Here is a 27,748-nt window from a genome sequence, read left to right on the forward strand (position 1 = left end):
GGGAATGGTATTTGAAATGGGAACTTACCATGTCCGCATAGGTCGGAATGTCCTGGTAAGTCCCTATTCTTACACCACGGACCCGTACACAGGTTTGGAGGCAGCCATGGTGCTATTAGCACCATGGCTGCCTCCAAACTCGTAATGACCCCCACTGATAATCTGGGATATTGCCATATAATTTGTTCAAATTGAATGTGCAAGGTTAGCCCATTCATAGGTCTTTATTCACTGTTCTTTGATTATACTGAATATGCAGATCTTGCAACTAAGTGACTTACAACTGCATATATTGTGACCCAAGACGTAGATTTGAATTTTTCCAGACTTTGAGTAAGACAATCTGAGATATTGCCACATCATTTCCTTAATGGATTGTGCAAGCTTAGCCTAGGAAAGGTGTAACTTCACTCAGTCTTGAATGTATTGTGACACAGACTATGGGCCTCATTATGACCCAGGCGGAATGGGTTTAACGGCAGCGGTAATGGTGCCGGTGCTGTTAAACCCATTCCGCCCTATTACGAGGTTCCCTCGCGGGACCCGCTCTGGACGTCTGGTCATACCAGACGTCCTTTGCAGATCCTGCGCGGAGACCAGGGAGCTAACAACGGGCCCGTTATTAACAGGCCCGTTGTTAGCTGCCTCCCCATTCCCATTGAGCCCTATGGGGGCTCAAATGGGAATGGGGACGGGTACATTAAATGAGGAATTACCGGGTCCTCCAAGGTTGGAATGGCCCAGTAATTCCTCATTCAAAGAACCCGGACCCAAGTTTAGAGGCAGCAATGCCACAAATAGCAGCATGGCTACCTCCAAACTCGTAATGAGGCCCTATGTGACAATTTGAGACATGTCACACAATATCTCCTTACAATCATGCTGGAGCGCAGCTCACTAAATTTCAGGATTTACAATGAAAAATGATGTCATGATGCCACAACGTCTGACGTAGATTTTGTTGTATTAGTAGCAGCCATCTTGAGCAGCTTGCGAGATCCGACGCTGCTGAAGATGACACTGCGATGCACATTACGCTTTTAAGCATAAGGTAAGTCCATGCTTTTAAAATGAAGCACTAGTAGTCATTCCATGCGGAGGAGTTGATCAGTGATCCTGACATCCTGATCTTTTTTAGACCAAGATGTCGTATTTGGGAGAACTGGCATTCGAGAATTGGGAGAACTGGCCATCTTCCATTTGAAATTAAGGCAGAACACACCCATCTGTGGTGAGTATTCTACCAGTTTTATGAGCCCAAATTATTGTATATAATTCATCTAGTTATCTGAGTAGTTGGAGAAGCACACATGGCCATTGACACCCCGTATTGTATGATTAAACAGGTGACATATATAGATAAGGATCCGCTCTGCAGCTATTCACTAACTGATGAGAGAAGGCAGGAGTATGCCAATCAACAAGCAACCAAGGTATGCTAATACATGTTTGATATTAGATTTAAGGAAACATGTACAAACTGAAACACTACAAAAATGTAATAAACCTCTACCTTCCAAAATACCCAAAACTAATCAAATTGGTGATTCAGTGGCACTTGCTGAGGTACAATGTTTTTTTTAATGTATATCAGTATTTTAAAAAAATAGGGCAAACGTTGCCCTAGTGCTAGTACTATGCAAACTTTGCATTTGCACCGGTGCAAACTTTCTGTAATCTGGGCCTCATCTAACTACCAGAAGGCTTAATTAAATTGCTACTGAGGAACTCTTCTGCTTGAAAGTCTTTCTTTATGACCAAAAATATCCTTTTTACTGGAATGTACGTTTATATGAAATGTTCCTGACCTTAACTTCCAATTTCGATATGGAAAAAAGCTTTTTACACTTACAGGGCTCTTAGAGTAATGTCTCACATTTACTGTTCTGCCCTAGCTGTTTACTCATGCCTAATTACTGCACATCTCAAACACATCACTTTAACTTCCACAGAGCTATTTTACAGATTTACAGGGTAATTCATAGAATTTCGCACAAAAGTGTCGCACGCGGCTTGCGCACAGTGTGCCCGTGCGAATGTCTGCGCCAGCCGCATGCGCTAAAATCGATTTCCGCGCACAGCGTATTCATGGATTTTAGCCTCCAAAAGCAGCCGTGGTGCAGAGTGGCGCAGCGACCAAGCAGCAGCGCCAGTTACGCCCCCAAGAACCCCCTCGCGCAAGGAAAAGCCATCAAAATCCCCAATCCAGTGCAAAGGGCTGCGCCAACCCTGGACCAGTTTACCGGACTGCCAAACAGCAAACGCCAAGCGGGGAACGTGTATTACGGGTTCCGCGGTAACTTCCACACGCGAAAGGGCCTGTGCGAGTGCGGTACGTGTATAACTGTTGTTCGTGTGAATTTTTACATACGATTGGCCTCAGTACGTGTATTCCAGGGGTGCACGGTAAGTTTCACACGCAATTGGCCTGGGTACGTGTATTTCAGGGGTACGCGGGAAGTTTCACACGCGATTGGGCCTGGGGAGCGGGGTACGTGTATTTCAGGGGCTCGCGGGTAGTTTCACATGCGATTGGCCTGGGTACATGTATTTCAGGGGTGCGCGGGAAGTTTCACACGCGATTGGCCTGGGTCCGTGTATGTCAGGGGTGCGCGGGAAGTTTCACACGCGATTGGCCTGGGTACGTGTATTTCAGGGGTGCGCGGGAAGTTTCACACGCGATTGGCCTGGGTCCGTGTATTTCAGGGGTGCGCGGGAAGTTTCACATGCGATTGGCCTGGGTACGTGTATTTCAGGGGTGCGCGGGAAGTTTCACACGCGATTGAGCCTGGGGGATCGGGGTACGTGTATTTCAGAGGCTCGCAGGTAGTTTCACACGCGATTGGCCTGGGTACGTGTATTTCAGGGGTGCGCGGGAAGTTTCACACGCGATTGGCCTGGGTCCGTGTATTTCAGGGGTGCACGTGAAGTTTCATACGCGATTGGGCCTGGGGGAGCGGGGTACGTGTATTTCAGGGGCTCGCTAGTAGTTTCACACGCGATTGGCCTGGGTACGTGTATTTCAGGGGTGCGTGGGAAGTTTCACACGCGATTGGCCTGGGTCCGTGTATTTCAGGGGTGCGCGGGAAGTTTCACACGCGATTGGCCTGTGTACGTGTATTTCAGGGGTGCGCGGGAAGTTTCACACGCGATTGGGCCTGGGGGAGCGGGGTACGTGTATTTCAGGGGCTCGCGGGTAGTTTCACACGCGATTGGCCTGGGTACGTGTATTTCAGGGGTACGCAGGAAGTTTTACACGTGATTTGGCAGTGTGGGTCCTCCCAGGTGTCCCCTCTACCCCCTCCACGGCCCCTGCAGGCAGCCCACACCCTGCACCCCTGGTCATGTCCCGCAGGCAGCCCATCCACCATGGGCATGCCCCTCAGCCAAGCCACATGTCACGTTGCAATATGATCACCAACTCATGTCTCCCAGCACCCCCACCCCCAGCAGTCAGGGGCACCTGCCAGCAGGCCCCCACTCATGTCCCACTCATGTCCCCCAGCACCCCCACCCCCCAGCAGTCAGGGGCACCTGCCAGCAGGCCCCCACTCATGTCCCACTCATGTCCCCCCCGAACATGTCAACATGACCCACAATCATGGCCCTCATGTCCACCAAAATCCCACGGCACGCCACCCCTGCCCAAACAACCAACCAAGCATAACATACACCCCACATTGAAATGCCCATTACATGAATCAACCCAAATGGCATGTATGTACATCAGCACATGTCCATCACACTCACACAATGGGTGCCAGTGAATGTGAACACCCACATCGTGACATGCATGAAACCAATGAGAGAATACCACACATTGAAGTACGGGAACAAATGTATTGAACAAAAAATGTGGTGAAAGAAAATCAAATACCAAACAGTGGACATAAGGAAAACAATGCAGAATGTCACATAATGATAAAAAAAGGAAATCATAATCCAAAATATATGAAATCAAAAATGTCTCCAAAGTCTCCTTCCAACAAAGCAAATCCAAACCGAAATGAAAAAGTAAAATCCATTGCTCCATGGAAAAATCAAAAAAGAAAAAGCCGACACATGCACACTCCAACTATTTACAAGGATGAAATCCTGGGTCCATGAGCCCAACTGTCCAAAGGAAACCTACAAAAAAGCCTACAGAAAAAACAACTATATACAAAAATGTGGGGCATAGTCCATGCGCCCCAAAGGGAAGAAAAAAAGAAAGGAAACTTAACACTAATGAACTATATACAATGGCGGTGGGCAAGTCCAACGGCTCACTGGTTGATGTCATGGGCCAGGGCATCATCGAACTCCTGTTCAATGGCTTGGAGGCGGGCATGTTCACTGGCCCCGAGGTCTCGCAGGGATAAAGCGGCATCCAGCTCCAACTCCCTGCGAACACCCTCGAGGCACTCAGCCCGCCTCAGCGCCCTGCGCATGGAGTTCTCCGTCCTGACCATTGTGAGCCGTTCTGCCTCCGCCCGCCGCCGCTCCGCACCTATCTGCTGGCCCAACCGCTGCCACACGGAAGACACTCCCATTCCAAGGTTCTCCTGCCCTCCGGCCGATGCCTGCCCCTCTGATGTAGATGGCCCCGAGCCATGATGCCTCCCACGTCGAGCCTGCCGCTGCCTCCGACGCAACTGCCTCTGCCAGCACGACGGCATCCAGGCTGATGGAATCCACCGACGCCGTCGTGCACGTGCCCTGCCCGATGATGCTGGCACATCCTCCATCTGCTGGGGTCCAGTTGCTGGTGTGTCCACCCCTGCTGGACCTCCGACTCCCGACTGTGGCAGGGATGGGAGCCTCACCGAGCTGGCTGCGTTGGTCGGGGCAGGTCCACAGGGGGCCCTGGTGGCATCTGGGCCGGAAGACGGCATGGAGAACGACTGGCGCATAGCCTCCACAGAGGAGGAGAAGGTCATCAGAGTGGCCGACACATGTACGAAACCCCCAACCATGGTCGCTCCCAACTGGGCCACGTTGGCACGCTGCTCTTCGTGATGACGTGCGTGCTCCCCCCGGAAAGCACGCACGTCATCACGAATGACACCCGTGCGCAACGCGACACCAATCAGGACCTTCTCCATACGGCCAGGTGTCCCATCGTCCGCAGGTAGAGGAGTGTCAGATGACATGGACATCCCCCCTACCTGCGGACGGGCCTGGGATGGGGCATCCCTGCTGGTGCATGGTGGTGCAGGCACAGTGTCAGGGACAGTGACATGCACAGGCCCCTCCACGGTGACCTGTGCTGCCTCCTGCCCCTGCCCCTGGACTGCACCACTTGCACCAGTGGTACCACCCCCACCAGGCCCCATGTGCGGCTCAGTAGCGGCCTCCTCCTCCTCTGTGGAAACCACCAACCTGGATGGCTCCAGACCGTCTTCCGCTGTTGCAAGCCCCTGTGGGGGCTCACCCACCCCTTCCGCTGCAGCCGTGGGGGCATCCCCGCCGCTTTGCTCCACAGCGCCGTCTCCGCCCTCTTCTTCACTTGCCGCTGTGTAGAGGGAGACATAGAACACAAGCATCAGGGTACTGTGCAATGGTCCCCAGTTAAACATCACTTCCATCATGTCCCTCCACAACACATGGGTCAGTGCAGGCAAAACACATTCAGTAACAGGCATGGCGCATGCTATGGACATTAGCATACATGTCCAAGGGACTCTTGAAACATACAATGTTGGTTTGAAACTCACATGCATCATGGGTCATGCCTATCACATGCACACACTTCACCGTAGTTTCATCCATCTGGCCTCGTACACCCCAGACACAGTGGATAAAAGGATGACTAGGCTGCATCAGTGAATCTGAACAATGTCACAGACATGTGTCATGCATCCATGGCATTCACAAGTCACAGACACGCAGATCAGACACACAGACATGGACACCATACATGTACATGGCATCAGCACCCATCCCTCACCCCCACCCATGTCCAGGAACAGAGACTGGCATGCTCTCATGTGTCCATTCCGCATAGAGCTCCCCATGTTGCATTTAAACACATGCACCAACCATGTGGTTCACACATTACTGGTCTCACATGCATGACCATGATGTCCCTGCACACACACATACGTACATGGCCTATGTCACACATACAGACAAGTATCAGACAACCAGCACACTGCAACAAGCCCTGTCTCACACAGCAATGTTTGGCCACTTACTGCTCAACTCCAGACGGGTCTGCCTCTCAAGGCTCTGGGCGTGGAGCGCTGGGCGTACGCATTCCAGGACCCTCAGTTGGATGGTACTCATGCAGCCCCGGCCCCCCTCCACGAGGCGCCGGGCCTTTAAGAGGGTCCTGGACCTCAAGTCCTCCCAGCGCTTCTTGACTTGCTTGATGTTGCGGGTTGCCACCCCCTCCGCGTTGATGGCAACCACAAAGTCATCCCAGATCCTGTCCCGTCCTTCCTTGTTGGCGCGTGATCCCAAGAGGGCATCATAATGCCCCAGGACAAGCTCCACCAGGACACCGACTTCCTTCTGACTGAAGCTGGTGGCCCTCTGCCCCTCTGGCTGGGGGTCGCCAGTGGTCTCAAATGGTGTTTGCCCCGACATGGCGACCTCCGAGGCAGGCGTGGGTGGGCAACTGGGTCCTGGGGCTGGGCTGTGGAGCGATGGTATACCAGTCGGGAGTCTTCTGTTCCAGCAGGGGTGGACACAGCAACTGGACCCCTGCAGATGGCAGATGTGCAGGCACAAAATGGCAGGGCACGATGGCAGCAGGCAGGCAGGCAGCAGGCAGCAGGCAGGAGGCTGGTCGGGGCTCTGGGGGGCAGTAATTCGGCCTTTTGGGCAGGAGCGTGGTCTTCCGTGTGTTTTCGCGTGGCCAGCTTTATACGGAGTGATTTGGCACGTGAAATTCTTGCACGTCAGCGTGTAATTCGAGGAAAGTCCCTTAGCGCGTAGGCGCGTCAGCACGCATACGCGGTTTCATTGGACCAGAGGCCCTCAGCGCGTAAGCCCGTCTGTGACGTATCGCGCACAGGCCTGTACGTGCTTTTCGTGGGGTGCGGTGCGTGTGTTTTCCAGGCGTTGGGGTTTACTTGCTATTACTTCACAGTGGGTGGGTGTTGGTTACGCGTTCTTCTACACGCAAGGCAGACAGTGAGTGGTACCCCGCTCGCCCAGGCCCAATCGCGTGTGACACTTCACGCGCACCCCTGAAATACACGTACCCAGGGCAATCGCGTGTGAAACTTCACGCGCACCCCTGAAATACAAGTACCCAGGCCAATCGCGTGTGAAACTTCATGCGCACCCCTGGAATGCAGGTACCCAGGGCAATCGCGTATGAAACTTCACGCGCACCGCTGAAATGCACGTACCCAGGCCAATCGCATGTGAAACTTCACACGCACCCCTGAAATGCACGTACCCAGGCCAATCGCGTGTGAAACTTCACGCGCACCCCTGGAATACACGTACCCAGGGCAATTGTGTGTGAAACTTCACGCGCACCCCTGAAATACACTTACCCAGGCCAATCGTGTGTGAAACTTCACGCTCACCCCTGAAATACACGTACCCCACTCCCCCAGGGCAAATAGCGTGTAGAACTTCCCGCGCACCCCCGAAATACACGCAAAAAAGACAATGCACACAACGTATGTACATGTATGTTACAAAAATTAAAACCTATTCAGTGACTTCATTCAATTAAAAATACATTCATATTACAACTGACCATTAAATACAAATGAATAACACGTAAGCACACAGCAATGTATTTTTTATTGTGAACTATAAAATCTAAAAATACTAAATCACATTAAATAAAGAAAATCTCACGTGACTTACCTTTCTAAAACTTTTCGGATCAGCCTAGTAATTACACTGGAAAAAAATAAGTACGTCACAATATTTCATTAAACTATGCATATCGATATTAAACATATTAAATTTGTATCTAAAATGAATACAACCAGCTATCGTACTTTATCAAACAAATGTAATATTGCAATACGTTATGGGCGTATATGAACATGTCATACAAAACATGCACTTAAGCTTTAAGAAATAAGCTCCACTTTATTAAATGTAAAACATTAATAAAATAAAAACTAACATCACTTCAACAATTTTGCATTTAATGTACAGCATATACCAGGTTTTCCAAATCCAGGCCTCGAGGGCTGTAATCCTTATTTAACATACTGTAATTATTGTAAAAGTAATTGTATTTTTCCATACTTTCACAAAAGGGGAAAATGTAAATTAAATAACGTTTTTCATTAAAACTATTAACGCATTATATTTGAACCTCAAAAAGTGTAAAGTGCTAGTATTTACTGAACAAATGTACCATTTACATACAATGTACTCTTTCTTCCCCACCTTGCTTCCCTTCTTTTTCATCTGGATGCCGACAGCTACACTAAGAATGCTGGCGAGAGACCTCTGACAACATGGCTGCCATGCACGGCACTTAAGATCAACTGTTTATTACCCAGGCTGAAGGAGAAAGAGGCAGCCGTGAGTGGCTGCACTCTACTACATCATTGCAGCCTGAATCAGAGCCGGCAGGCGAGCAGGGTATAAAGGTCTTGTCTTGCTGTTGAGCCTTTCTTTCTCCCCCCACCTTGCTTCCCTTCTTTTTCATCCAGGCGCCGATAGCCACATTCAGAATGCTGGCGAGGGACCTCTGATAACATGGCCGCCGTGCAGAGCACTCAAGATCAGCTGTTTGTTTCCCCGCTGAAGGAGGAGGAGGCCTGCCGTAAGTGGCATTGCAGCCTGCATCAGAGCCGGCAGGCGATTGCAGACTCCTCAAAGGAGCCCATCTAAGGGCCAGATCAATCCCTGTCTGGCCCTGTCCTGGACTGGGTGGGTCCTGAGAACATATGTTGCAGCATGCTCCTGGCTGGCCCAAACTGCTGTTCGAGGTGCCCCTTTGACCATACCACCCTCAGGTAAGAGCTTATGGTCTCCACCCTTCAATCCGCGTGGTTCTGCACCCCCCTGGCTGAATCAATTATACCATCCCTCACTGCAATTCACCCCTGTGATGGCTGCTCTAGCCTGGTCCCTTTTGCCTTGCCTGGCATTTCATCTCTTGTTCGCTTCTTCAATGCACCCTACATCCTGTATGCATAATTGTGTGCTTCCTGGACACTAAAATCATGGTGTGTTTTATTCCTGCACCCTCCATCCTGTATGTGCTCCCTGGAAACTCAAATCATGGTGTGTTTTTTATCCCTGCACCCTCCATCCTGTATGCATAATCGTGTGCTCCTAGGAGACTCAAATCATGGTATGTTTTATCCCTGCACCCTCCATCCTGTATCCATAATTGTGTGCTCCTTGGACACTCGAATCATTGTGTTTTTTATCCCTGCGCCCCCTGCCTGCTCTGCTCTGCCCCCTCTCCTCACCCTGCTGCTCTTTTCCTGCTTCCCTTTCATCGTCCTCCTCTCTACCTTTCTTGTCTGTCATTTCCCCTCTCCTCTCCTCCTTCTTTTCCCTGTATGTTAGGCGACTAGCTTCTACATGCCCGAAAGGTCACTTGGCCCATATGATAGTTTACTGTTCTCATCCGTCCTTTCCTTTGCTCCCCCCTCTCCCTGTCCTTTTAGTGTTATTAGCTCTTACCTATCTGATATATCTTCGGGCCCCTAGATTAATCGGTTATTTGTATTATCAGTCTTTGGTTTGTGATATATGTGGTACCTTTATAACGCACTGCACTTGCACATTCTGAATGTCTCAAGGCCTTGTAAGAATGGTTACGGTTTCCTCTGTTCTCTTCTTGCCTTTAAGCACTTTGAAACACTTGTTCCTTGTGTATAGGCGCTATATAAGCAACCAATAAATAAATAAAATAAATACGAAAAATATGCTTCGACATGCAAAGTACAAAAATACTAACCTACATATGCACATTAAAAATAGTACATTACAAATAGCCAATAAATATTACTAGCTTCAAAAATGCATTACAACGTAACACACTTTACATGGAAACATAAATTACGTACAAACAGATATTCATTATGTGAGTTTATAATGCGATTCCTGCAACTAAAGAATGAATATGTGCAACAGACCTCACATATTACAACTTAAAAAAAATCAGTAGTTAACATTATGTACAACGCCATTTTACTAATGTAAATTTACAAAGGTATTCCTGATACTACACATCTGTTAAGTACATCAATAATTTTGTATCATTAATCCCCAAAAGAGTGTTCTTAATAACATTACCACACATTGCATAAGGTTATTTTGCAATGTTAAATTACAAGGGTGTTCCTGATACTAAAAAACAAATATGTGCATCAGTCATTTTATATTATGATTTAAATAAATAAAAAGTATTGTTAATAACATTACCACTTGCAAAACTAAAATTGCTACTAACAACACTACTAACAACACTGTACATTATGAATCACGATGTATATATGTACTTTGCAATTGTGTGTTCCATTTTAATTGTTGAGGTAAAGTTAAGGTCATATTATTACAACAAAAAGTAAGCATATGCTCTTTAAAAAAAAAACACTAAAATATACTAAACCATATTATATGGTTATTACTGTAAATATTTTTGTTCTTGTACAGTTGTTCATTATGTATAAATATATCATTTTTTATAGTTTCTAAACTTATTTGAAAACATTTATACAATAAATAATGTACTAATTGTTTAAAAAAATGTTTTACAGACAATGGAAAACATCTCGAAAGTCCAGAGCAATTGCGGGTGAAAAATACCATGCATCAAAACAAAATTAAGTTTTACATAACACAACACATTCAAAGTTAAAAGTAACAACACATTTTAAAAAATATACTTAAATAATGCACTAACCAACAAACACAAAAAATACATCAAATAAGTAAGGTTTTTTTTTGTTTCTTTGGGGTTCCACAGCACTGTTGCATTCTAGCACTCGACTTTGCCAAACTGCCACATTTGATTCCTGCCTTTGAACCATCCCTCATTCTGCAGTATTCCATTCGAAGATTCACCAGAAACGTGTACGTACGAATGCTCTGCCGCCCAGTGCACCAACTCATCACCAGTGCGTCCCTCATGCTGCCCGGGGTAGACTTCCCTACTAACCTCCCCTTTTTTTTTTTTCACCTGTCGTTGCTTGTGGTACTTCTTTTGACTCAATACTCTCTTCTTGGTGGTAAAGACAACTGTTGTGTTTAGGAGTGGGGTTGTCTGAGACTATTATTTTTATAGGTAATTAAGACTTGTTTTTGGGTTCTTATTGTAGGTTCGGACTCACTATCTTAACAGGATAAATTTACAGGTATTTAGAACCTCAGTTGTGAGATTGTTGCACAGTGGTTAAATCCAGTATCACTCACTCTTTGTCCTTTCTTTGCAGCATCGGTATAACCAGTGTGTGTGTTCCCCGCTCTTTTGTGAGATCAACCCCTCTGCCTGTCTTTCTAGAACAGCAGAGGTGTGTATCGTAAAAAAGCGTTCCCTCAAGTTGACAAGGCCTGATTTCTGGGAGGGCGTAGTAAAATCGGTCTGCTGCCCAGTCAGCCGATTCAGCTCCTTGGTTCATCACGCTGTTCTCGGGATGTCTTTACAATGCCCCTGGCTACATAGGAGCGGTGAGTAACAGATACTTGTTTAGCTTTTCAAAAGCATGCACAATACAAAAACATATGTTGAGCTAAATGAACTAGAATAATTACAAGGTTAATGAGCCAAGTAAACATTTACAAACATTCTGATAGTACATAGCAAAAAAATGCACTCAAAATGTTGTACAGAAATCATTAGCTATTCAAAAGAAGTTATTTAAGCACACTGTAAATGCTCAAAAGGGATTAACTATTTTCCTTCAAAAGTGTTTGCATAACATTTCAAATGTTAGAAATTACAATGGTCAAAAATTGAAAAAACAATATATTGTGCCAATTTATACATACTTCCTCTTCAGAACGTTATTTTGCTGAAGAAAAGTATGCAGTAATAAATGATATAACATATGCCTTTAGTACAAAAGGTAATGCATTTGAATTTATAAATGGAAACATTCATGATTTAATTGAAGTTGAAAGTCATACAACAAACCAGAAACAATCAAGTGCAAGTACAAAATTACCAAATAAAAAGCAATGGACATTTACTCAAACCTGTTGCGCAGGAATTACACTTAACATCTTTTCAAAAGTTTGTTGTTAACTACTGCCAAAGAAAAAAGAAAGCAAAAAATACATTTCATAAAATGTGCATGGTTGGTACACATAATACAGCTTTAGACATTGAATTTGGAAAATATACACAGCTAAACAACCAGCAGAATCCCTTTTATAATTACAACAATGTATGTAAACCTTTGTAGTGACATCCAAGTTTGATATTTTAAAATAGGACGTTTCCAAGAAACAAATGAAAACACTAATTTAAGTATTGATTCCTAACAAGACAGTACAATGAACAAATTCAAACATACAACTTTGAAATTAGCAAACAACCTTATGCATTTGAATATTGTAGACACACATAGTATAAACATCTTTCAAAATTGAAGTAAGGTGCAGGGTCGTTAATCTCCCCAACTACAAGCAAGAGGAACTGGGCTGAGGAAATCCCATGCAAGAGTCCAACAATGTGACAAATGATACTGTTTATTGAAAGCTTTCAAAAACAGGGATCAAGGTATGGACATCACGCAATTCTCCAATATTTTCTCGTCATTCTCAGGCTTGTCTTGGTCTTTAAAGGCTTTGTGACATCACAAAATAAATGATAAATTGCAAAAACATTGGATTGGTTAGTGAGGTAGATTACATATAGGATGTGTAGGGGGTTAGTAACCCAATTGGCTAAACTGTATCTGGTGGCTCCTTCTGGGACCACCTCCTAAATGTTGCAACTATAGGCATCAAAAACTGAAGTAACAAAGGATACCAGGTCTATCTCTATTCTATGGTCTAACCTGGACAGCACCGTTATATTTATACAAACAAAAGAGACCATAGAACGGGTTTCTCTGTGTGGTAAGCTCTAGAGAAGTACACACATTTAAACAATAATTATCTCATTTAGACAAACCACAGAGTTGTGAAATGTCCACATAAAACGAGAGGTTAAGAAAAACAATTCAATTTAATTCACTGGACACATATGGACAATTATTTTTTATTATTTATTATTTATTATTAAATTATTAGAAAAAGACATATCAAAACAAATTGATCATGTATATCTAAAAATCATCCATAGTGCCATCATAAAAGCACCTATAAAACATCACAGACACACAAGGTTTGTCTCATGCAACACACTATTCACATCCTCTACCAAAAAACATACTCCAGACAAACCTCACTCATACACAAACATTCAAATTCACACCACTGTTATTACATTCAATTATAACAATTAACACTCAACACTAAAACAGTGTTCTAAAATACAATCTACAATCATTATAAGGAAAAGATCGGAGATCCTCACAGTAAGAAAACCAATCAATATTCAAAGTATTCAAAACAATACACAACACTGTGATATAGACTGCTGCCTACTACAGCATCAAATTCCCCAACCCAACTATAGGCATGTCAGGTTAGCGTGCTGCCATTGGACCTTGCAACAAAGTGTGAGTTCATGTGGAAGGTGGGTAAGGATTGGTCAGCAAGGATCTTCTCAGCCTTGAAGGCTTGGGAAGTTAACAGCCAATGAGCAACTCTTCAAGGTGGTGGGAACAACACCAGAGGTGCTGCTTGTACCCAACAAGTTACCATCTCTGATCCTCTAGGCCTTGATACAGAACATTAAGCTGGTATTAATTTTGTATCATCTTGCCTTCAGTTGGATGGGAACAACGATCTCTGTCTGGCTCAAATCAATCGGCTTTGTCTTCCAGCTTCAAATCACGTGTATACGGACCACAAACTTTATTTCCCTGCTTGCATTTATGAGGATTTTCGGCTTTACACACATAGGTGTCTTATCTCTTCAGCTAATGTGAAATTCTTTCTCAATCCTTTTCCTTGGCATGGCTGTGCAAAATAGCTGCCCTGAGAGCCTGGTCCGCTCCCCTCTGTGAAATTAGTGTGTCAGGCCTCTCTCTGTATTCTCAAGCCCTTTCAGTGCCTTCCATTCATTCCAATGTGGCTGTGACTTCCATCTTAATTTACATTGTCGTTTGTGTTAGTGCATTGAAAAGGTGTGTCCGTCCACTATCTAAGTGGGTCATAAGCATGTTCTTTGTGTCTAAGGACAATTTTCTAAGGACAATTCAATCTAAGTGTCTGCATAGCTTCATGCAGGAATACATATGTGCTTCATGTCTAATGCATCTATGTCATAGTCTTAGTCGTGATGTCATCAGCCTTCTTTGCGGTTACAGTCAATCTACTAGCGCCATCGACTGCAGGTGTACCTCTTCAATGATATCATCTGGATAGCGTCTAAATGGCTGTCTGAGTGAATAACATTTCTCACATCTGCGGTACACCAGAGATGGGGAGGAGGGGGCCAGGAACAATGTACACCTTTTATTTCTTGACATTGAGACGAGGGCGGGACCGTTGCATCGAGGGCCACATTCATGTCTCCCTCTTCAATATGATAAATGTATGTTTGTTTGGTTTAATATTTATAATGCGCGCCAGACCCGGGGGTATCAGGGCACAGAAGGCAAAAGAGGGTTGTTCAGCTTCGGTTACATTGCTGTAAAGTCACATACATTATATACACATTAAGGCATTAAAAGTTGTTCAGCTTCTGTTACATTGCTGTAGAGTAGCATCCATTATATACATAGTTAAGGCAAGTTACATCAAGAAAACAAATATATACAGTGTATACAGATAGGGCAAGTAGTGTTGTCTGAATGTAGTAAGGTGTTAAATGTCATTTTCCTTGATCCAGTGGATGAGGTTAGATCTAAAGCGAAGATATGGTAGGTCTGGGTCCAGTTTCACAGGTGGGTGCAGACTGATACTCCTTCTAGGGTTGTCCCACCCCCGCCTCATTTTCAAAATATGATAGGAAACCTGGGCAGAATCACAATAGGCAACATCAAACATCAGACCGGAAAGTAATCTCCTCGTGTTTAATGTAAATAAAAGTCAAAAAAAAAAGTTTGTGTACATTAGAAACACTGGGTTGTCTTGTTACAGATTGTGTGCCTTATCCACATGCATCCAGGAAGAAGTGTCTCCTCTTGTACATGATCTGCCAGTTGAGTGAAACAGTAAAGACTTGGCAGGTCAGTATACACTTTCCGTCCTCATTTTTTCACATAATTTGTAAACTTAAATTTTGAAATATGCGTAGTACTCTAAAATAGACTGTATGATACAGGTTCTCTGTTTATTGTCTCTTTAGGGGAAATAATTGAACCCCCTTTGAACAAACTGCGCCAGAGCAAGAGGTTCTGCTGGCATTACGTTTTGTTGATCCCTACAGCACCTTCCTTAATATCTAAGGTAGTGCACTGTTTCACTTGTTGAAGGCGTAACTGTGTTACCAGTGAATAGAAAGTCTCTGGAGAGTGTTGTATAAAAATGTTGTCTTGGTTTTAAATCTATGTGTTGTGTTATTGCATTATAGGAAGTGCGACCTATGGGGTTTTCCACAGATTGACCCTGGCTTTTCAATCAATTGTACATCCCGATGATGGCCCTAGAAATCAACTACACGCACATGTGGGTTCAAGTGTATCACGAGGGCTAAAACAGGTGTCGACCCCAAAAGAAAACACCATTACTGGAGTTCTGATGTTTTCCCACAGATGAAAACACACAGAATAGTATTGAATCAATCTGTACTTGTAAAATCAAATTTATGTTGAGGTATAAAAGAAGCCTTAGTACAGCAAAGCTGTAGTACAGACTGGTATTCCATTCTGTGTTGTGTACTGTAGTTATATATTTTTCATAAAAGTCAACACATATTAACCACCAGACACTGATTTTTCCGTTCTTTGAACAACCTTTCTGCAGGTTTTTTTTTAATAAAAGTTTTCATTTGTATGATTACCTGTTCTCTCTTTTCAGCTGTGTGCATACAATGTGGTAAGAAGTAGTGCAAGCGAACGGTGTGGGCACCTGAGTGTGTCGAATAATAAGGGAGGGGTAACCAGTTTCCTATAGATAGATAGGCTTTTCTGCTTCTTCCTCAATTGAAACTGGTCCCTCAACAACAATAATTTACGGGGAAATACCGAAGAAGATAGACTGAAGATTTTAACTTATATAAACATATACTTACTTAAGTAGCACCAAAATGCCCCTGCCGAATGTGTGCTCTATATATTTTAGAACATAACATAACTCAAATGGTATGTCCTTTGCAAACAAACGTAAGGAAGAAGACCAGCTAATGAATTAACAAAAGCATTAAAAGGCAAAGTAGTAAATTTAACATTCAATATACATGATAATGTTGAATCTTTATGTGTAAGTGGTTCTATTGAAACACACCATTAGTTTTAAATCAACGGAGTAACAACTAAAAGTAAAACATTTTTGCAATAACTTGTTGATTTACACTGTTATGAAGTTGTCTCACTGTATGTAAATAGTTATGGTCATGGTTGCTATTCATAGAGAGCAGGGTGTTCATTGTGTATGATGTAGTATAGTTCTATGTGGAATGTCACGTGTAATATAGTTCTGAGCATGGAGTTATAGCCTGCCTGATTGTTTATGATGTAGTATAGTTCTATGTGGAATGTCACAGTGTAATATAGTTCTGAGCATGGAGTTATAGCCTGCCTGATTGTTTATGATGTAGTATAGTTCTATGTGGAATGTCACAGTGTAATATGGTTCTGAGCAGGGTGTCATAGCCTGCATGTGGCCAGAGAATGTTTAATCTTAATGTTACTTCTATTACTGTTTGCACTAGCCAGCCAGGTGTAAGGTTGAGCTGGGGGGTCTGTACTTCATGACATGTAATAAAGGTTATTTTATCTCACTGCAAACTGCGTGGAACTATCCTTCATTGGCGATGAGGATCTTCTGACAGACCCCTGGCACTGCAGACTAATGGATTAGCAACCTATTTGCCCTGCAGTAACAATCTTCAAGCCACTCCGCCTTCCGCCGTTTGCAGCGGCTGATGTGGGTGCTACAAGGAGTAACTTGCCTTGATATATTCAGCTCCAGACTGAGAAAAGCGTGAAGCCGCTCCGCCTTATATTCCCCAATTAAGACGTTTGTAGTGGCCAGCATTGGGCAAGTATAGCAACAGTGACAGTGTGCGCATGAGCGAATTGAAAGGCCCGCGTATGTTTGCATTTACCGTGCAAAACAATATTGGGCTGCAAAATCTAAATATTAAGTATACACTAAACGCATTGTAGAGGAGGACCCAGACATGGCCTGCACCTCTACCCCCCATTACGAGGTACCAGGAGCGTACTCACCAAGGTATGTGACGTATGAGGAGCAAATGAACCAACAAAGAGCTGCTTTGGACTCTGCCCAGTGTACATCAGAAGAGCCGTACGTGTTGAAGCTCCCATAACCAGACAACCATGGGCTGCACATTACCCTCTTAGACAGCCATATCAGCAGCTGAGACGAAATGAAGAGTACCTACAGACGATCCACGAAGAAACCCAAAGAGCCTTAATGGAAGGCCAGTGAAAATAACACAAGGACCTGGACAGACTCGCGAATGAACGAAACCTGCTATCGAAGATGGCACGCCAGTGCTAGTAGCTATGAAAATAGATGTAATGGACACAGGAAAGAGACGATGTTAAAACGTAAGGAAACTTTGCTATGAAACAAGATGGAGGTAACCAACCAGTTAATGCGTGTAAATAGGCTTGGAACGCAAGAAGTTAAGAGAACGGTACTGCTTGCAATGCTTAGTAGAACAATAGAGTGGCATGCGCCATATATATATATATATATATACCTACCTCAATGAAGCACGCTATACTAGTGCAACTCCCTTTTGTAAACCAGAACTAAACCCAGGCTGCAAGAGGGCCACCAAGGCCGAGATTCATATTCCAGCTAAAGCCAGGAGGGAAGAGCGGAATCAAAACTCAGCAAGAAGTAGCTCATGCTTGAGAATTCGAGGTCAACTCCACAAAGGGAGGAGAGCGGCAACTCTGGAGAACCGAAACTTAAGAGCATACCAGCCTGCCCCGTGAAGGTCAAGATAAGGGGGGCCCAGGCAGGTGGCGAGGCTTAAGGAGAATCAAATACACGAAAAACTGGAAACTGAAGCAAATTCATGGTGAACAGACATGTGACCTGCCAAGCACAAGGAGGCACCAACGTCTGATGTCACCCAGAACCCGAGGGTGCCATAACATTTCCTGATAAGAGGCTAACGTTTCGAGGCCATACCCAGCCAACTAATTGACACATAGCCCAAAGATACTGATTGATAGAAAGGAGGCAGGGTGAATCCTAGGGCATGAGGCACCTCGGTGTCCATTCTGCATGCTGCTAATTAAAGTGGAGATTTATGTCTAGGGGTGTAACCCACCCAATCACAATGGACCAAATAATCTAGGGTCCTATAGCCTGTAGAACCAATGAGACGTTGTAGTTGTCATGACGTCTGTCATGCGTGATGTAGAGGGTTGGACAAAGACGGACACCCGATAAGAGTTATCCAGTCCACATGCTCTGTTACCACATACAGATATATCACCTATACTTAAGTTTCCTTTCCTAACCAATTATATTGCATGACAAGTTTTGTAGAGTTAGACATCAATGATGACGAGTTTTGTGTATAAAAGTTACTGTTCAACTGAAGTTCGGCGATCACAAGAATGCTGATTTCCAATTGTTTCCCTGTTTGATGTACTTGTCATTAAACGGACTTCCCTTTGCCAAACTACTGAGTCCTCCTTATTGAGTTGTGTTGGAGTAAGTGAATCCTGCACCCCCATTCCTCACATGGTGCAGCTATCTTGTCTTACAAGTACTAGAGGGTGAGCACTGGCCTATGTGCCCGTCAGTGGTTATTGCATCCTCGTTTACACTTGGTATCGTGAGGATGGTTTCGGCCATCGATTATTTATTATTGATAATACATTTTAAGACACCCATAGACCGACGGCACAAAGTAACTCTGGGCCTTCGGCAATATCACAAGTCCTTTCGCCATTCCGGCTGAGTAGACTGAGAAGCTTCCCGTGGACAATTATAGTATAATTTCGGAAAAATATGCAGTGGGTCTGAAGGAACCTGCCTTTCCAAGCATAACCCTTCTCATTCCCATGGGCAGCGGATCGAACGAAAGGACCGCAAGAGGCTGAAGAGGAAGGGGTGGTGATCCCGAAGCTCCAGAGAGGAAAAAGATGCGATCGGTGAGTGAAACAATAAACTCGTTACTTTGGCAAATGTCTTGTAGGCACTGGAACAAGTAAGGGAAAGGTAACGGAGGGTGGCGGAGAAAAAATAAAATAGTTAGAAATAGAGAAGACTGTATATATTTAAGGGGTTAACGACTCGAGTATAAAAGAAAAACGTAAGGTTACCGGGGGGGCACCCGAGAGAAAAACGTAAGGTTACCGGGGGGGCACCCGAGAGAAAAACATAAGGATTCGCCTTGTTCCTGCGCTTCAATATAGCGGTCAGAAGAAACGTGAACCCAGAGCCCATATAATAGGGGACGACTAGGCTATTGTGATGATTAAAGACGGCACTAATGGGGTTCGTTTAGACACCATGGCGGGGTATTAATTAGAAGGCAGGTATATGTGTGACCAGCTGGTGTCCGTCTAGTCTGTCAAGTGTCTGTCTTATGTGTTCTTTTGCATGCCGAATGTAAGAAGAATTGTATCATTGATTGTTTGAAATGAAAGTGTGGTTTTACGCGAATCTGTAACTAAGAGGGAATCACACATGGATTGATGTTTTTGAGTAAATTGATGATATAGAATTTTGGTGGGAAACGATTGGATTGGAGCTTGCGTATTTGGTGCTCGCTCATATTGTTGAAAGTATTGAAATTGCATGAAAATATTGTTGGTAAGAGAATTTAGAATAGAGGCGATTACCCCACTTGCCCACTTATGTAAGCAGTTGCCTAAACATGCAACCAAGTTTAAAAAATACAGCACTGAGTGGGTTAAGGGCACCGCCCATAAAATGTTTATGCCGTGGCCACAGAACGGGTCCCTATCTAAAGCCGTCCTGCAACATATGGCGACTTATCTGCATGCCCCATATACCGGCAAGAAACTAGAGAAACACCTTGCTGTTCTGGAACTTTGGAAAATGTTCTAACTGATAAAGGAGGAAGAACCGCCCGCAGACTGGATATTAAAGGTATGCACGGAGGGGGGGGCACCCGAGAGAAAAATGTAAGGTTACCGGGGGGGCACCCGAGAGAAAAATGTAAGGTAACTGGGGGGGCACCCGAGAGAAAAACATAAGGATTCGCCTTGTTCCTGTGATTTAATATAGCGGTCAGAAGAAACGTGAACCCAGAGCCCATATAATAGGGGACGACTAGGCTACGGTGACGATTAAAGACGGCACTAATGGGGTTAGTTTAGACCCCATAGCAGGGTATTAATTAGAAGGCAGGTATATGTGTGACCACCTGGTGTCCGTCTAGTCTGTCAAGTGTCTGTTTTATGTGTTCTGTTGCATGCCGAATGTAAGAAGAATTGTATCATTGATTGTTTGAAATGAAAGTGTGGTTTTACGCGAATCTGTAACTAAGAGGGAATCACACATGGATTGATGTTTTTGAGTAAATTGATGATATAGAATTTTGGTGGGAAACGATTGGATTGGAGCTTGCGTATTTGGTGCTCGCTCATATTGTTGAAAGTATTGAAATTGCATGAAAATATTGTTGGTAAGAGAATTTAGAATAGAGGCGATTACCCCACTTGCCCACTTATGTAAGCAGTTGCCTAAACATGCAACCAAGTTTAAAAAATACAGCACTGAGTGGGTTAAGGGCACCGCCCATAAAATGTTTATGCCGTGGCCACAGAACGGGTCCCTATCTAAAGCCGTCCTGCAACATATGGCGACTTATCTGCATGCCCCATATACCGGCAAGAAACTAGAGAAACACCTTGCTGTTCTGGAACTTTGGAAAATGTTCTAACAGATAAAGGAGGAAGAACCGCCCGCAGACTGGATATTAAAGGTATGCACGGAGGGGGGGGGCACCCGAGAGAAAAATGTAAGGTTACCGGGGGGGCACCCGAGAGAAAAATGTAAGGTAACTGGGGGGGCACCCGAGAGAAAAACATAAGGATTCGCCTTGTTCCTGTGATTTAATATAGCGGTCAGAAGAAACGTGAACCCAGAGCCCATATAATAGGGGACGACTAGGCTACGGTGACGATTAAAGACGGCACTAATGGGGTTAGTTTAGACCCCATAGCAGGGTATTAATTAGAAGGCAGGTATATGTGTGACCACCTGGTGTCCGTCTAGTCTGTCAAGTGTCTGTTTTATGTGTTCTGTTGCCTGCCGAATGTAAGAAGAATTGTATCATTGATTGTTTGAAATGAAAGTGTGGTTTTACGCGAATCTGTAACTAAGAGGGAATCACACATGGATTGATGTTTTTGAGTAAATTGATGATATAGAATTTTGGTGGGAAACGATTGGATTGGAGCTTGCGTATTTGGTGCTCGCTCATATTGTTGAAAGTATTGAAATTGCATGAAAATATTGTTGGTAAGAGAATTTAGAATAGAGGCGATTACCCCACTTGCCCACTTATGTAAGCAGTTGCCTAAACATGCAACCAAGTTTAAAAAATACAGCACTGAGTGGGTTAAGGGCACCGCCCATAAAATGTTTATGCCGTGGCCACAGAACGGGTCCCTATCTAAAGCCGTCCTGCAACATATGGCGACTTATCTGCATGCCCCATATACCGGCAAGAAACTAGAGAAACACCTTGCTGTTCTGGAACTTTGGAAAATGTTCTAACAGATAAAGGAGGAAGAACCGCCCGCAGACTGGATATTAAAGGTATGCACGGAGGGGGGGGCACCCGAGAGAAAAATGTAAGGTTACCGGGGGGGCACCCGAGAGAAAAATGTAAGGTAACTGGGGGGGCACCCGAGAGAAAAACATAAGGATTCGCCTTGTTCCTGTGATTTAATATAGCGGTCAGAAGAAACGTGAACCCAGAGCCCATATAATAGGGGACGACTAGGCTACAGTGACGATTAAAGACGGCACTAATGGGGTTAGTTTAGACCCCATAGCAGGGTATTAATTAGAAGGCAGGTATATGTGTGACCACCTGGTGTCCGTCTAGTCTGTCAAGTGTCTGTTTTATGTGTTCTGTTGCATGCCGAATGTAGGAAGAATTGTATCATTGATTGTTTCAAATGAAATTGTGGTTTTACGCGATTCTGTAACTAAGAGGGAATCGCACATGGATTGATGTTTTTGAGGAAATTGATGATATAGAATTTTGGCAGGAAAAGATTGGAGTGGAGCTTGCGTATTTGGTGCTCGCTCATATTGTTGAAAGTATTGAAATTGCATGAAAATATTGTTGGTAACGGAATTTAGAATGGAGGAGATTACCCCACTTGCCCACTTATGTAAGCAGTTGCCTAAACATGCAACCAAGCTTAAAAAATACAGCACTGAGTGGGTTACGGGCACCGCCCATAAAATGTTTATGCCATGGCCACAGAACGGGTCCTTATCTAAAGCCGTTCTGCAACATATGATGACTTATCTGCATGCCACATATACCGGCAAGAAACTAGAGAAAAGCCTTGCTGTTCTGGAACTTTGGAAAATGTTCGAAAAGACGAAGGAGGAAGAACCGCACGCAGACTGGATATTAAACGCATGCAGGGAGGGGGGTGAGAAGCCTACCGTGCCACCAGCCCCGCCTGAGCCAGTCATCGAGGGAAGCAAGACAGAAGGACTCTACCCGCTAAGAGAACTAAAGGCAGCCGCTGGGTTCAGCAACCTCGTATATGAGTCACCTACGTACAGTAGTGACGTAATAAAAGAGAAGGAGCAGGAAATTAATCTTGCCTCCGCAGTCCAGCGGGACGAGGAGAGACGCGATAATGATGAAGGGAAGGACCAAGCACAGAGTTGTGCATCTCTTGTTAAGGAGAGAGAGAGAAAGAAACAGAAAGGGAGTGAAAATAGAACAGATGAGATAGCATTCGCGAAAGACGAATGTATGGGAGGTCAGATATTGGTGAAGCTTGATGGAAAAGGAAGTGATCGCATAAGGCCGAGAGAGAGGTCTGATGAGGTACAGAGAAAGGAAAAAGAGAAGGAAACAAATATGAGGGATGAAAGGATAAGAAGGAGGGATAGGCTGAGGCGAGAGCAACTATATCGCGAAGAGCAAGATAAACAGCTCATTCGCAAACAGAACGCAGCCTATGACCAGCACGGACAGGATAAGCAATAATTGGAGGAAGTTAGAAGGGCAAAGGAACATAGAGACGAAAGGATGAGGGAAGTAGATAAGGCTAGAGAAGAAGCGAGGAATCGCAAAGAAATAAATGAGGAATTAGAACGTAAGCGCAGACAGAGGGCACAAGACCTTGAGTACTTGGGGCAGGAAGTCAAAAAACCCAATCCTGTTTTACAGTGGGAGGACACAGAAGAATTATTTCCTGCAAATGACTCGGTACCAGGTACGAGTGGGGCAAATATTGAGGATGAATTTGATACCAGAAGCATCGGGGAAACGATTGACAAAATATACGATGAGATGGAGCTGGAAAAGATATCCCATGGGGGAAGGGAAAATGAGCGCTTAGAGAGCACTCAGCTATATGACACTGAGGATGTCACCCGAAGTAGTGGGAGCAGGGGACTGTCCCTAGACCGGCTGGAGATTGGGCAGAACGAAGAAGATGTAAGAAGTTGTGTAAACTGGGAAAATTCAGAATCCGACTCTGGTGGGGAGACGGAGGACGAGGTACACGAAGAAGGGAGATGGCGCGAAAGGCGGCTCCCAGGGAACCAAGGGGTACGATGGTCAGACGCTAGCGAATCCGCAACTGGGACACCAAAGTCTGCCGAGCAGTCCGGCCGACATGAAGGAATACCCCACGGTCGGAGGGGGTGGCAGAACCAGCCTATGCAGACAGATTGAGGGCATTGCCAGGTAGAAGGCAATGCAGGAATGATGCCCCAGCCATAGACAGGAGAGCTAGGGGGAAAGAGAAGGAGGACTGCGCGTTCCAATTCCCACTGTTAGAAAAAGGGGGAGCAAGACCACAATATATTCCATGGCCACACATGGACCAAGAAAACCTGAAAAACAAGCTTCCAATGCTGACATCGGTAGCTGGGAAGTGGATACATGAGTTAGAAAAAATGACACGCGGCGTCACCTTAGCTATAGGGGACATTAAGGGCTGCCTGATCACCGTACTTGGTGAAAGGGCAGACGATGTATGGAAACAGGCTGGGTACCCTCGAGTAACCACAATTGACACTTCCCATGACGGAGCGCCATTTAACAATTGTAGAGCAGCAGTGTGGCAAGCGCTACGAACGCTTTACCCTGACACTTCCGATATGGGAGCTATAATGACACTAAAAATGAAAGAGTCAGAGGATCCGTTGATTTATATCCAGAATTTTCAAGACGCATGGGTGCTCGAAACGCATGATTCTTTGACGAAATCTATCCCTGTATACTACCACATATTAATGCAGGGGTCGCTTGAACCGGCACAAAAGCAGCTCAAGAAATTAGTAGGAGTTGAAGCTAAACCCTGGGCTGAAATACAGTTGACAATTGCGCACAACTGCAGATTGTTGCAAGAGAAAAACCGGAAAAAAGAGGCAACTCGTAAGGGTGAGGAGGCAAAGCTGGTGCAAAAGAAACTCTCAAGGTATGCTCTCGCGGGAGCCATGCTGACAAACCCAGCTGAACCAAGCACGCAATCAGCAGCTAACCCATCCCAGCATAACCAGGGTAACGCGGGATTCTACCCGAGAGGTAGGGGTTTTGGAGGAAGAGGATGGCAGAGTAACCAGGGTGGGTTTCGAGGTAACCAAGGTGGATTTCAAAATGTGCAGATGGGCAATCCAGCCACGCTAGATGGACAGATGGCCTGGCCACCGCTGGTGTCTTGGCTATGTGGAATAACAGGACATGTGGCGTGCATGTGCAGAAGCCAAGGCATGTGGCAAAACGGCCAAGGAATGGTCACAGGCATGGTGAACCAGCCTGCCGTCCCACACCAGGGTGGTGCACAAAATCACACAGTGCAGCAGCAGATGTCAGGCTTGCAGCAAGGTGCGCAGCAAGTGGTTCAACCCTCGAACATGGGGAACCTGCCACAAGGACATTCCCAGCAGGCACCGCTGCAAATGCCTCAGGGCACTAATTCTGGAGGGGGAGACAACCCTGGAAATGGGGGAAATCCACAGGCATACATTGGGCCAAACTTATATATGAAATAGGACAGCTCACAGGGGACTCTGATGTGCTCTATCCTATCAGTGACACCAGACCCTAATAGGGAACGTAAGGTGAATGTCGTCATAGGGGGCAGAGAATATTCCTTCTTAGTTGATACGGTGCAATGCGCTTGTGCATATGAGAAGGCAAGTTTTCCTTGTCCGGCGAGGCCATAGATACTCAGAGTTTCACGGGAGCTCACAGTAGAGTTCCCTTTACAGACGTGCTCCCAGTCTCTGTAGGAGAGTGCGAAATGAATGTACCCCTATTGTATTCATGACAGACCCCAGTAAACATCCTGGGTCGGGACTTGATGACAAAGTTGAATATGACAATCTCATTTACCGAGAATGGTATAGTGTGCTCCACTCCAGGAATGCATTATTCAAACGTATGTGAAATGATTAGAGCATACTCAGGACGCATAGCCATGAGAGCTACACCCTTAGAACCAGAAGTATTCGCATATGGAGTGCGGGTGCTCATGGCGGGATTGCCAGGCCTCGCAGATAAAACTATGAGAACCCCCGATGAGTTCCTATTCAGACCAAGAATACCTATGCACGAAGAGGACGGACAAGTATTTCCCTTAATGATACAATCTGCCGCAGTGCAAGGGAAAGTGGCATTGGTTGAAGGATATGATGACGAAGGGAGACAGTGGTGCGCGATTATCGCCATCGAAAAAAAGGGTACTGAGTGACCAATGTCACCGATGACGATCTATTCGAAGAACACCATGACCTAGAAAAGACAAGGGTGGAAGTGAGTCTCACCTTTTGGGTCAAAATGATTAAACGGGAAGGGCCACAAAGAATGATGTTGGCACTGATACGTCCAGAATACTTTAATGATGACATGGCCCAAGTACCCGTCACAGTATGGACTACAGGGCCTTATGACGTAGGCCTCTTGAAGGGGGCTAGCGAAGTAAAAATTAAATTGAAACCAGGAGCAATTTTACCAAGAACGCGACAATATCCCATGTCCAGAGAAGCGGATGAAGGGATCGCGAAGACAATTTCCGCCATGATGGAACAGGGTATCCTAGTGATGTCAGAATCACCTTGCAACACAGTGATTTTGTTGAAGCTGAGTTCCCTCTACTCGCTAACCCATCTACAAATCTATGGAACATACCCACTGAGGCAAAATATTTCACAGTGATCGATTTGAAAAATGCTTTTTTCTCAATCCAGTTGCACCGTGATTCGCAAGACCTGACGTTGTTTACTTTCAGACGAATGCGTCTGAAAAGCACGAGAGTGCCACAGGAGTATTGTGAGTCTCCGTCTATCTTCAATAGAGTCCTGCAAATGGACCTAAGCAATATTGCAGTCGACAGTGTTGTCTTGCAGTATGTAGATGACATTCTGATCTCAGCACCACTGAAGAGCAATGCAGGCGTGACTCTGTCCAGCTACTGACTATACTGGCTGAGAAGGGATATAAGGTTGACAAGGAGAAGTTGCAATACTGTCAACAAGAGGTACTGTACATAGGCCAGCTAATCCCCCACGATGGGAAAAAGATAACCCCAGAAAGAGCTGAAGCTACCATGAACACGGCAAAGCCGCTCACGATAAAACAAATGCAGAGCTTCTTAGGCCTGTGCAATTATGTCAGAGCATGGGTCTTTGATTACAGCTCGTATACCAAGCCCTTGCTTCAGGCTTTAAAGAAAGCCCAGGCGACAAAGGAAACAGTCGAATGGACTGAGACAATGGAAAAGGGGTTTGCAGAACTCAAAGGGGCAATTTGTAAGGCCCCAGTTTTAGGGATTCCAAATTATGCAGAGGAATTCTACCTGTTTTCACATACTGATGGTAATTTTATGACAGCAGTACTCGCTCAACGAACTTCACTAGGCTATAAGCCCCTAGCGTATTACAGTGGGAGTCTGGACCGGGTTATGAGAGGCCACTTCCCATGCAAACAAAATCTTGCTGCCGCCGCATTTGCCATCCATAGTAATGGGGTGCTCCATGACTTTGTATGTCGAGCACTCATTATTCGCCATACTAGAAAAACCGAAGGGAACGCTGACATCTCAGAGAGCATCTGCTTATGAGGTGATTATCTCTAACCCATCGATCAAAATAATTCGACGTAAAACTGTAAATCCAGCCACTTTCATAGCTGAACCAGTCACAGAGGGAGAACCTATATATGACTGTACAAACTACGAGTAATTCTATGATGAAATCCCCAGGGTAAACGAAAATGCCCTGGCAGGTGGTGAGATCATGTTCATTGACAGTTCTTTGAGAATTGATCAAGACGGACAAAGATATACAGGCATTGCCATAATAAAACACATGGCAAACTGAGAATTCCAAGTACTCATTAGTGCACGAATACCATATCATTATTCAGCACAGGTTG

This window comes from Ambystoma mexicanum, chromosome 4p (genome assembly GCF_040938575.1).
Source record: "Ambystoma mexicanum isolate Mex_15411 chromosome 4p, UKY_AmexF1_1, whole genome shotgun sequence".
Taxonomy (NCBI): Eukaryota; Metazoa; Chordata; class Amphibia; order Caudata; family Ambystomatidae; genus Ambystoma; species Ambystoma mexicanum.